This window comes from Salmo trutta, chromosome 14 (genome assembly GCF_901001165.1).
Source record: "Salmo trutta chromosome 14, fSalTru1.1, whole genome shotgun sequence".
NCBI lineage: Eukaryota > Metazoa > Chordata > Actinopteri > Salmoniformes > Salmonidae > Salmo > Salmo trutta.
The window spans coordinates 11,702,801-11,715,919 of NC_042970.1; the positions used below are offsets into that span (position 1 = coordinate 11,702,801).

General features: G+C 46.5%; 1 protein-coding gene across 3 annotated transcripts in view; it reads right to left on the reverse strand.

Annotated features, from left to right (window-relative positions):
• The window catches only part of LOC115207393 (protein kinase C and casein kinase substrate in neurons protein 1), a 34,868-nt gene that overhangs the window by 13,047 nt on the left and 8,702 nt on the right, over positions 1-13,119 (reverse strand). Inside the window, exon 1 of one of the 3 annotated variants that reach the window (XM_029774433.1) lies at positions 6,606-6,912. The exons of 1 other annotated variant lie outside the window; for it this stretch is intronic. The gene's annotated coding sequence lies outside the window, so the exon portion shown is untranslated. Of the gene's footprint in view, positions 1-961; positions 1,189-6,605; positions 6,913-13,119 lie in introns of those variants that run through there. One more of the 3 variants, XM_029774435.1, reaches the window with a different exon arrangement.

Genomic DNA, 13,119 nt, shown 5'->3' on the forward strand with positions numbered 1-13,119 from the left:
TTCCCGAGGACGAAGGCCCAGTGACGCTGCCTGGGAGAGACAATAGAGGGCTCTGCTTTAGAGTGGGGGGGGGTGCGGGGGGGGGCACTGCATGGGTATTTGGGTCACCTCAGCCGTCCTAAACTAATGGCTGGAAAATACTTTTGACAATGGGGAGAAGGAGAGAGGGAAAACGAGAGAGAGAGAGAGAAAGAGAGAGAAAGACAGCAATACAGACTTCAAAATGCAGTTTCTTTCCAGACAAAACGTGAGCAGAACGGCTTTGGTTGAAATCCAAAAAGGGCTTGGGCTGCATGGGGAATGTGTGAGAGCTGGGTGTGCACCACAGTTAGTTAATCCATCAAGAGGAGGCTTTTGTTCTAGTGTAGGACAGTCCTGTCTGGGAACAAGGCTAGATGGTAGTGTATACACACAAACACCACCCCACACCTCTTCACCTGTTACTATCTTTCTGGCAGACAGCATATTTCTAAATTCTTCCTGTCCTAAATCATTGTAATATGTATAGAAATCAATACTTGAAATTTATCAAAATTCTAATGTATTTAGGCCTACTAGTGTTTTACACAAAATAACACATGTAGTCAGTCCAGTTAAATTCTAACACATCTAAGGTGACAAAAGCAGTAACAAACCATTCTTGCTGTCTCATCAAAATCACCATGGAAAGGAACATGAAGTACTCTCTTTCTCCTCTACATACCCCGGCAACACTATGAAGAAGATCACAACACACATAACCAGATACACACACACACACACACGCACGCGCATGCGCACGCACACACACACACACACACACACATAGACACCTCAACCTCAAACACACCAGCACATCAACCAGTGAGAAACCACTCTAGGCTATAGCCAAGACAAAGGACCGCAAATGAATGCATCCAAAAAGAGGGAGGACGCAGGCAGACTACCTCCCTCCGCTCCGTTCTAACAACAAAAGCCTTACCCCCAGTCCTCCATTAGCAGAGTGAGACACGACGGCTAGCTACAGATACAGCTCTGAGGCACGTGGGCTCCACTCCTCTCCTCTTACTCTTCTCTCCTCCCGCCCCTTTGTTTTAGTTCAGCTGAGTTCAGCTGAGCTCTCGCATCATCACATCATACACCGTCAACAAACATAGGCACTGTCTTATCCAAGAGCACAGACACTTCTGGCCAGGCAACGTGTTGAGTGAAAGCGTGTGAGTGTTCAGTGTGTGTGTGTGTGTGTGTTTCTCAATGGCTGAGTGATAATCCTCTGGTGTTTTGCTTGAATGGTTCAGTCAAGGAGGAAGAGAAAAGAGACTCAGAGGGAGAAGGGGGAGGAGGAACGAGGGATGAGGAGAAGGGTGGGGGGAGGAGGAATGAGGGATGAGGAGAAGGGTGGGGGGAGGAGGAATGAGGGATGAGGAGAAGGGTGGGCGGAGGAGGAATGAGGGATGAGTGGAAGGGTGGTGGGGAACGAGGGATGAGGAGAAGGGTGGGGGGAGGAACGGGGGATGAGAAGGGTGGGGTGTGATGAGGAGAAGGGTGGGGGGAGGAGGAATGAGGGATGAGGAGAAGGGTGGGGGGAGGAGGAATGAGGGATGAGTGGAAGGGTGGTGGGGAACGAGGGATGAGGAGAAGGGTGGGGGGAGGAACGGGGGATGAGGAGAAGGGTGGGGTGTGATGAGGAGAAGGGTGGGGGGAGGAGGAATGAGGGATGAGGAGAAGGGTGGGGGGAGGAATGAGGGATGAGGAGAAGGGTGGGGTGTGATGAGGAGAATGGTGGTGGGTGGGGGGTGGTTGGGTGATGAGGGGGTGTACTAACCATGGCATCATGAGGGCACAGGATTGCATTGATTGATAGGACTAGAGACAGTGAGGGTTAAGGAGAGACAGGGAACACGGAGGTGGGGAAATATAGTGTGAAGAGCCTCTGATGTGTAGCTAGGGAAGAGAGTGAGACACAGTGAGGAGGAAACAGAGAAGCAGACAGACATGGAGAATACAGGACTAGAAGGTGGACAGGAAGGAGGGAAAGGAGGAGAGGTGATTGAAGATGGAGGGAGAGAGTAAATTGTACAGGTGTGACCTTTACGACTGGTGCCTGCCTAAATTGAGACCCAATCACTGGCCACTTTAATAAATGGATCACTAGTCACTTTAAACAATACCACTTTAAATAATGCCACTTATTACATATCTTACATTACTCATATCATATGTATATACTGTATTTTATACCATCTATTGCACCTTTCCTATGCCGCTCGGCCATCGCTCATCCATATATTTATTTGTACATATTTTCATTCACCCCTTATAGATTTGTGTGTATTAGGTAATTGTTGGGGAATTGTTAGATTACTTGTTAAACTTTACTGCACTGTCAGAACTAGAAGCACAAGCATTTAGCTACACTCGCATTAACATCTGCTAACTATGTGTATGTGACCAATAACATTTGATTTGAGGTAATAGAAGGAAAATGGCATGTATTATTATTATTATTATTATTATTATTATTACACAAGAGGTTGACTCCACTTCAAGAGAAAAATAGAGTGTATTATCAATCTCATCTAATATTCAGAGGCGGATTTGCGAGTTGCCATGCAGACAGAAAGCCAATAATAAAACCCTGATTTGAATATTCATGAAGCCAAGAGAGCTACTCGGTGCTATGATGACACAGTCTTACATGAGTGGTAATCAGTAGCCAGGAAAATCTGGCAGCACATTCCAGAGCAAAGGGTAACATGACGATGCTTTTACAACAGCTGATAGACCTGTGTAATATTATGCCATTCCTGTGAATGTAACCAGTAGTGCTTTCCTGTGTAGACCGAGTTGCTAGAGAGGAGGAGAGAAGATGAGATGAGAGGTGATTAAACGTCACTGGGTAGAGCGCTGGACAGAGTGATGCTGAGCAGGGCAGGACAGGGGAGGGAGGGGGGGGGGACGGACGAGGGCAGTGGTAAGATAAGGGGGCCACAGCTACAGCTCCCAGCTAGCCACAGTAAAATTCCACTGCAGTAAAGGACAGGTCCTCTATATCTCAGAACCCATGGCAGCACCACAGCTATTCATCATAAACACTCAATGTGCTGCCTCCACATCTCTCTGACTGCAGACACCCGAGTACAGGTAGAGGAAATATTCAGGAAACAACCGAACTGCAAACTGATAAATAACTTTATCTTAGGGCTTTTAAAGTCAAAATGTAGTACTATTCTCTTAAAAAAAGCTATTTTCAAAACAACTGAATGAATTCCTGTTATGTCAAGTTCAAAGGAGTATTTCACCGTACAACTGACATTTACATAAAACACTCCCTCAATCTATGTGCTTTGGTAATTTCCCTTGAAGGTAAGTCCCAATTCCACTGGACCACACCAACTAAGACCCGATTCCACTGGGCCATACCAAATACACAGCAATATAGGCCTATTTGAATTTTTAAATCCTCCAGGTAACTTAAGCCAACTGTAACCAACAGAGTATGAAACATGAATGCAAACATGCGGTCAGGCTACTAAGGTACCTTGACAAATGATGGCATGTTTGTGGTTGTACAGTAAATCTAACATGTCCTGGTTTGATTAGATGTGAATCATTTGTCATTGTTACACTGAGACTGCCTGACATGTTACAGTTGTCTGAATGGTGGTATAAGCTACAAGTGCATGCCAGAGCAGGCAGGCTCAACACTGATTCATATTCATTAGGCCAGTGGTTTGTGCATTGTATTCCACTTTAAAACAGGTGTAGACTGGCCAACCGTCCTTCTGAAGAGCTACTGTGAATGGCCGTATGATGTCATCTGTTGAAATGGCTGTCGTCCATTCTTGACACATTGGACTAGTTCATATACTGTAGCTTTATAACAACTTATAACGTAACATTGGCTAACTGGGCTATCTGCATTGTGTCCCGCCACCCGCCACCCACCACCCGCCAACCCTTCTTTTACGCTACTGCTACTCTCTGTTCATCATATATGCATAGTCACTTTAACCATATCTACATGTACATAATACCTCAATCAGCCTGACTAACCGGTGTCTGTATGTAGCCTCGCTACTTTTATAGCCTCTCTACTGTTTATAGCCTGTCTTTTTACTGTTGTTTTTATTTCTTTACCTACCTATTGTTCACCTAATACCTTTTTTACACTATTGGTTAGAGCCTGTAAGTAAGCATTTCACTGTAAAGTCTACACCTGTTGTATTCGGCGCACGTGACAAGTAAACTTTGATTTGATTTGGAATACACTCCAAGGTCATGAAGAAACGGAAAGGCGTCATACTACAGAACGTTTCTCCTCTGGCTAAGAAATGAGAGAGAGAGAGAGAGAGAGAGAAGTACCGTCATTCATTCATTTATTCATTCATGTCACTGTGTAAACCAAACAGAAAGACAAAAGACAGAAAACACCACTGTGCTAGCTTTGTCAAAACCTGGTGGCTGCATCTAAATCTGGAGCAGTATACTCAAATAACACAGCATCTGTGTCAAAGGTTGCTGACAGCTTCTAAAACAGTGTTCAGCAAAGCGGCACTGCCAGGGAAGTCTGACACATGAAATATCGTTACACCGACAGCAACAAGAGGTTTTCAGTCTGACAGAAGGAAGATATTTCAAATAGGCCTACCTAACGTACCCTATGGGAGGGTAGACCTTGTAGATCTCCGAAAATAACCTCACCCAAAGATAACAGACACACACTTTCTCTGTGTTCCTCCAGTACCCAACTGTTGCTGCCCCTGACACACCAACAATCCCACTACACTAGGATCTAGGCAACATTGGTCATATGCAGCACTCGTTTTATTCAGGAGAGACGCTGCATCCTGATGATCTCATCATATTCCTGCTCTATATACAGAGACAGAAGAGCTCATCAATTATTCAGTCATACTGTGTAAACAGATAGGAGCAATGACCAACTCTACACACCTGGAGGCCTCTGCCAGGGTCCCACAGCTCCAACTCATCCCATATCATTTACCATACAGTACAGACACATTGCCAGTCTCAATCAGGAGTGCTGTCATCTTATCAACTATCATTACCTTAGCATTTCTTTTTTTTTAAACTAGGCAGGTCAGTCAAGAACAAATTCTTATTTTCAATGACAGCCTAGGAAGAGTGGGTTAACTGCCTTGTTCAGGGGCAGAACAACAGATTTGTACCTTGCCACTAGGCTACCCTGCCACCCCACATGTAATTGATAAAACTTAAGATACACAATGAATTGCAGTATTTGGTTTGATTAGAATTGATTTTACAGGCTTTTTCAAATAATTTCTGGGGTTCTGATATTCTAAGCCAGCAAATATGCTCACAGATCACCCTACCCATGATAATAGGTTATACGCACAGACCAATAAAATTGTATAGTCCGTCACTGTGAGTGAACCAATAGAATGGTATAGTCCGTCACTGTGAGTCAACCAATAGAATGGTATAGTCCGTCACTGTGAGTCAACCAATAGAATGGTATAGTCCGTCACTGTGAGTCAACCAATAGAATGGTATAGTCCGTCACTGTGAGTGAACCAATAGAATGGTATAGTCCGTCACTGTGAGTCAACCAATAGAATGGTATAGTCCGTCACTGTGAGTCAACCAATAGAATGGTATAGTCCGTCACTGTGAGTGAACCAATAGAATGGTATAGTCCGTCACTGTGAGTCAACCAATAGAATGGTATAGTCCGTCACTGTGAGTCAACCAATAGAATGGTATAGTCCGTCACTGTGAGTCAACCAATAGAATGGTATAGTCCGTCACTGTGAGTCAACCAATAGAATGGTATAGTCCGTCACTGTGAGTCAACCAATAGAATGGTATAGTCCGTCACTGTGAGTGAACCAATAGAATGGTATAGTCCGTCACTGTGAGTCAACCAATAGAATGGTATAGTCCGTCACTGTGAGTGAACCAATAGAATGGTATAGTCCGTCACTGTGAGTCAACCAATAGAATGGTATAGTCCGTCACTGTGAGTCAACCAATAGAATGGTATAGTCCGTCACTGTGAGTGAACCAATAGAATGGTATAGTCCGTCACTGTGAGTCAACCAATAGAATGGTATAGTCCGTCACTGTGAGTCAACCAATAGAATGGTATAGTCCGTCACTGTGAGTCAACCAATAGAATGGTATAGTCCGTCACTGTGAGTGAACCAATAGAATGGTATAGTCCGTCACTGTGAGTCAACCAATAGAATGGTATAGTCCGTCACTGTGAGTGAACCAATAGAATGGTATAGTCCGTCACTGTGAGTGAACCAATAGAATGGTATAGTCCGTCACTGTGAGTGAACCAATAGAATGGTATAGTCCGTCACTGTGAGTGAACCAATAGAATGGTATAGTCCGTCACTGTGAGTGAACCAATAGAATGGTATAGTCCGTCACTGTGAGCCAGCTGAGTATAGGAGTTAGTCAAAAAGAAAATGTAAAAGGTTCCACAACTGTTCTTCGGCTGTCCCCGATAGGTGAACACTTTTTGGTTTCAATCCAGGTATAACCTTTCACACAAATGACCCTTTTAGGTTCTAGATACCAAGTTTTTTTCTGAGTGTAGTCTTTACCAGCTTTAGTTCCATTGTTCCACTCACCTTTCTATGCAACGTCTTCCAGTCAGAAGGCTGTAGAGACAGTAGGGACTGTAGAGATATCCAAGAAGACAACAAAACTCCTGTTGCATTTTCCACCCACTCTATAAACCTGGATCAATGTCCAACCACTTCATCTATAACCTCATCTTACATCAGACTCCTCCTTGTGACACACACAGTCTCTCCCTCTCTCTGTACTTTAATACCAAGCCCAGGCTGCCCTCTGAAACAGATAAGACACTAACTAACCGGACAACACCTTCCTACAACAAAACACAGCCATTAAAATGCCCTGGATCGCTCGGGTCTCTCCCAACAATGACAGGATACCCTAACCCGTCCCTCCCTGGAAAACTATGCTGATGCTCTGCCCAGCCCACTTCACTCCCCAGCTCAACACAGCTGAAGGGAGCTGCAGTGGCCTAGCTCTCTGGCCACACCATCAATGTCCAATTGATAAAAAAGTTACATTGATAAGAGCAAAGCATGAGTCACTCTAAAGGTGACCTCACAGTTGACTAACAGCGAAGGAGACAGACTTCCTACAGATTCCTCCTCGGTATGGGAGTGCTTGGCCAACTCCCCAAAACAAAAGATTGGCACTGGAAGCAACACAGGGAAAAATTAATAATGAGACAGAGAGAGAGAGGGGGAGACAGAGAGAGAGAGAGAGAGAGTGAGACAGAGGGAGAGGGGGGAGAGAGAGTGACAGAGCGAGAGAGAGTGAGAGAAAGAGAGGAGAGAGAGAGAGAGAGAGAGAGAGAGAGAGAAAGAGGGAGACAGAGACAGACAGAGCGAGAGTGAGAGTGAGAGAGAGAGGGGAGAGAGAGACAGACAGAGAGAGAGTGAGACAGAGGGAGAGGGGGGAGAGAGAGTGACAGAGCGAGAGAGAGTGAGAGAAAGAGAGAGAGAGATAGAGAGAAAGAGAGAGAGAGAGAGAGAGAGAGAGACAGAGAGAGAGAGAGAAAGAGAGACCAGCCCCGGTGTCATGAAAGGTCAGAGGGGCTCAATGAGACAATAAGAACATGAGAGAAAAGCCAAGAGCATAACAAAGTGCAGTAAACCCATACACACTTCCCTATTGTGGTGACATCAAATTTACATGAATTACGACATCTATTTGCTTACCAAAACGTGTGTATCCAAGGTATCAGAGAACAACACCCTCTACCACCCACACATTCAGGAGGTTTTCTACAGAACAGCTGAAGTTAAATAAATGTAACCTTTTCTGGAGAATAAAAACAATATTTTTAGTCAGATGGATTGGTCACTCAACTTGGTATCCAAGGGCCTAATGACCTGTTTGCAATGATCTTGTTTTAACCTTTTGTTTAACTAGGCAAGCCAGTTAAGAACAAATTCTTATTTACAATGGCGGCCTAGGAACAGCAGGTTAACTGCCTTGTTCAGGGGCAGAACGACATATTTTTACCTCGTCAGCTCAGGGATTCGATCAAGAAACCTTTTGGTTACTGGCCCAACGCTCTAACCACTAGGCTACCTGCCACTCCACTTCAGTGGAGGAGCAGCTAGCTAATCAGGTTAGAGAAAACTGAACAACATTGTTCACATTATCAGCAAATCATAAAGTGGGTGGTTCCATCCCAGAATGCTGATTGGCTGACAGCCGTGGTATATCAGACCATATATCATGGGTATGACAAAACATGTATTTTTACTGCTGTAATTACATTGGTAACCAGTTTATAATAGCAATAAGGCACCTCGGGGGTTTGCGGTATACGGCCAATAAACCACGGCTAAGAGCTGTATCCTAAGGGCTTTGCGTCGTGCCTAAGAACAGCCCTTAGCCGTGGTATATTTGCCATTTACCACATCCCCTTGGGACTTATTGCTTAAGTATAGGAGTCGTCTAAAGAACCTTGATTTTGCTAACAGTCTACATGGTGTCATGTCGCCTATGTTGTACAAGCCTGTGAATATTTCTGACAGTATGTATTGATCTCTATTGTTACTTTTAGAATAACATAACAACAGTAATGCACCTGGTCACTCGGAGCAATCTGTGTCCACCCTTTAGACAGACTCAAGACGGACAGTGCTAGAGGCTACAGGCTACGCACCTGAAGGAGATGGCACACCCTGTTGTCGAACCACCACACACACACACACACACACACACACACACACACACACACACACACACACACACACACACACACACACACACTTTGCCACATCCTCCTAAAGACAGGTAAGGCCATCAATAATTAGCCAGCTGCCAGTGAGGGCACTCCCTTCCTGTCCGTCTGACACATTTGTAGGAAGTCTCAAGGAGAGCAGTTGTCATGGAGAGAAAAAGGACAGGAGAGAAAATGGTTAGGAGAAAAAGACGGAGGCAAGAGAGAGAGAGGGGAAGGAGAGAAAGAGTGAGGCAGGAAAGTAAGGAAGGTCAGAGAGAGAGAGGGGAAGGAGAGAAAGAGTGAAGCAGGAAAGTAAGGAAGGTCAGAGAGAGAGAGGGGAAGGAGAGAAAGAGTGAAGCAGGAAAGTAAGGAAGGTCAGAGAGAGAGAGGGGAAGGAGAGAAAGAGTGAGGCAGGAAAGTAAGGAAGGTCAGAGAGAGAGAGGAGGGAAGGAGATATGGGGCCACGAGATAAAAAAAGGTAGGGCAGAGGGAGGCAATAGAGAAGGGGCCAGAAGAGAGAGGGAGGCAGGGGAGAGGGGGGGCCAGGAGAGAGAGGGAGGCAATAGAGAAGGGGCCAGAAGAGAGAGGGAGGCAGGGGAGAAGGGGGGAACAGGAGAGAGAGGGGGCCAGGAGAGAAAGGGGGCCAGGAGAGAGATGAAGACAAGAGAGAGGGGGCCAGGAGAGAGAGGGAGGCAGGGGAGTGAGGGGACCAGGAGAGAGAGGGAGGCAGGGGAGAGAGGGGGCCAGGAGAGAGAGGGGGCCAGGAGAGAGAGGGAGGCAGAGGAGAGAGGGGGCTAGGAGAGACAGGGAGGTGGGGGAGAGAGGGAGGCAGGGGAGAGAGGGGGCCAGGCGAGAGAGGGGGCCAGGAGAGAGGGGGAGGCAGGGGAGAGAGGGGGCCAGGAGAGAGAGGGGTCCCGGAGAGAGGGGGAGGCAGGGGAGAGGGAGGCAAGAGAGAGATTAAGACAAGAGATAGGGGGCCAGGAGAGAGAGGAGGGAGAAAGGAAGGTTTGCGAGAGAGGAAAGAAGGAAATAGGTAATAAACATTATTTAGGTCAGAATCCTGGTGTGTGTGTGTAGAGACTGAGGAGCCTGAGGCTTTTAGTGTCTTTCTTTTGTCTTTATTCTCTATACATGCCTCCCCATCAGCTCACATGTATCCGTGGCCAAATTCCTGACCATGGTGAGGTGCCTGGAGTAAAATAATTCTCTGTTTATGGCTTCTGTTTCCCTCTGATGACCCCCTGCAGGAACTGTACCCATGGTGGATATAATAACCCCATGGTGGATCTAATAACACCATGGTGAACATAATAATGACATGGTGGACATCATAAGTCCATGGTGGACATAATAACGCCATAGTGGACATAATAACGCCATGGTGGATCTAATAACGTCATGGTGGACATAATAACGACATGGTGGACATAATAACACCATGGAGGACATAATAACGCCATGGTGGACATAATAACGACATGGTGAACATAATAACGACATGGTGGACATAATAACGCCATAGTGGACATAATAACGCCATGGTGGACATAATAACGCCATAGTGGACATAATAACGCCATAGTGGACATAATAACGCCATGGTGGACATAATAACGCCGTAGTGGATAAATTAACGCCATGGTGGATATAATGACACCATGGTGGACATAATAACTCCATGGTGGACATAATAACGCCATAGTTGATCTAATAACGCCATAGTGGATATAATAACGACATAGTGGATATAATAACTCCATGGTGGACATAATAACTCCATGGTGGACATAATAACGCCATGGTGGATATAGTAACGCCATGGTGGATATAATAACGCCATCGTGGATATAATAACGACATAGTGGATATAATAACGCCATGGTGGACATAATAACTCCATGGTGGATATAATAACACCATGGTGGACATAATAACTCCATGGTGGACATAATAACGCCATGGTGGACATAATAACGCCATGGTGGAAATAATAACGCCATGGTGGACATAATAACGCCATGGTGGATATAATAACATCATGGTGGACATAATAACTCCATGGTGGACATAATAACTCCATGGTGGACATAATAACGCCATGGTGGATATAATAACGCCATGGTGGATATAGTAACACCATGGTGGACATAATAACGCCATAGTTGACATAATAACGCCACAGAGGATATTTTTTGTTCTAAACAGTCCTAACAGTCTTAATTGACCGGAAGAACACTTAATTTATTTATATAAAATGAGACATAGGCTACTGACAAAATTTGACTGCACTAATAACATTGTACTCCAAAATAGCTAACATCTAAATGCCAAGCGTTTAGCTATATACCCCTTGGTGAAACCAATTATACAGCCTCTGCAAGGTTAGGCTACACATCCAATCAATAGCCTAGAGCGACCATAGAGGTTTCCCGTCCTCCTAAAAGTCTCCATTCCAGTTAGCTTTTGATCAATAATGTTTCCCTAGCCCAGCAGGACATTCACTCAAGCCCAGGGCTCAGCCACCGGAGAGCCACAATAACACTCAGGAACGCTAAAGAGAGCTCTGCAGAGAGGCACCAATCGTTTCTGAACGTACAATGCCAAGTAGGCAAAATGAGACACTCAAATACACACTGCAGCTGCTCACTGCTGTGATTAGCCACACAACAGAGAGGTTCTCGGATGGTGTTTTCATGAATGAGCTCTCATGTCCTCGTAGTTAGAGGAAAAACCATTCAAGGATGCAGGTAAGCAAAGACCATCTACAATATCCGAGATGCTAGAGTCAAAGCATAATTAAGACACAGATTAGAGCACATTAACACTGAGAATGGACCTTGTAAAATGGTCAAACCCTCACAGTGACACTAGAGCAGGGATCATCAACTAGATTCAGTCATGGCTGATTTTTGTCTGTGCGGATGGTTGGGGGTCGAAACATAACAATAATAATTTGTACATTACAAATTGACCACAACTGTCACGACTTCCGCTGAAGTCGGTTCCTCTCCTTGTTCGGGCGGCGCTCGGCGGTCGACGTCGCCGGTCTTCTAGCCATCGCCGATCCACTTTTCATTTTCCATTGGTTTTGTCTTTGTTTCCCACACACCTGGTTTTCAATTCCCAATTACTGGTCATGTATTTAACCCTCTGTTTCCCCCATGTCTTTGTGTGTGATTGTTTGTTGTTCAGGTCGGTACGTTTCCGGCAGTTTTTTTTCCGGGTGCTGTTTTCCCCCATGCTTTGTGGCAACCGTTATTGTTCGCACATTGGTATTGTTAATTTGTGCTATTTCTTAAGTAAAGTGCATTGTTCACTCATCTCTGCTCTCCTGCGCCTGACTTCATGCACCAGCTACACCCACCGCCTGACAGAATCACACACCCAGAAACGTCATGGAGTCAGCAGGAGCAGGTACCCCTGAAATTGGGATCGAGGAGCGCATCCAGGAGCAAGCGGCGATGCTCCATCATCTCGGCGCCACCATGGACCGCGTCCTACAGACTATGGATCGCTGGGAGAGAAAGGGAGGTCCTCCAGCGCCTCCACCAGCTCAACCAAGGTCTCCACTACTCGCCCCTCTTTCACCCGGTCCCAGTGGGATTCGTCTTGCCCTCCCTAGGGAGTATGATGGGACGGCTGCACAATGTCAGGGTTTCCTATTACAGCTGGAGCTCTACCTAGCAACCGTCCACCCGGCGTCTTCGGAACGAGAGAGGGTGTCCGACCTCGTCTCATGCCTCTTAGGGAGAGCCCTGGAGTGGGTCAACGCCGTGTGGGGAGAAGGAGATGCGGCGCTGGACCACTTCGAAGATTTCACACGCCGCTTCTGGGCAGACTTCGACCACCCGCCTAAGGGTAGAGCGGCGGGTGAACGTCTCGTACATCTGAGGCAGGGGACGAGGAGTGCCCAGGAGTTCGCTCTGGACTTCCGGACCCTGGCCGCAGGCGTGGGATGGAACGACAGGGCCCTGATCGACCACTATCGTTGCAGTTTGCGCGAGGATGTCTGTCGGGAGTTGGCCTGCAGGGACACCACCCTCACTTTCGACCAGCTGGTGGACTTGTCCATTCGGTTGGATAACCTGCTGGCTACCCGCGGACATACATATCAGGGTCTGTCGGTTCCATCCCCCAGCATCACCGCTCCGACGCCCATGGAGCTGGGAGGTGCTGCGCTTAGGGAGACCGGAGGAGGTTCCGTTTCATGCACCATCTGTGGCCGCAGAGGGCACACTGCCGGTCGGTGCTGGGGAGGTTCCTCTGGGAGTTGAGGCAGCAGGCAGGGCACTCTCGCGTCACCCCAGGTGAGCCAGCACCATGCTCACCCAGAGCTCTCTGTTGCCCACATGTTTCTGAACATTACT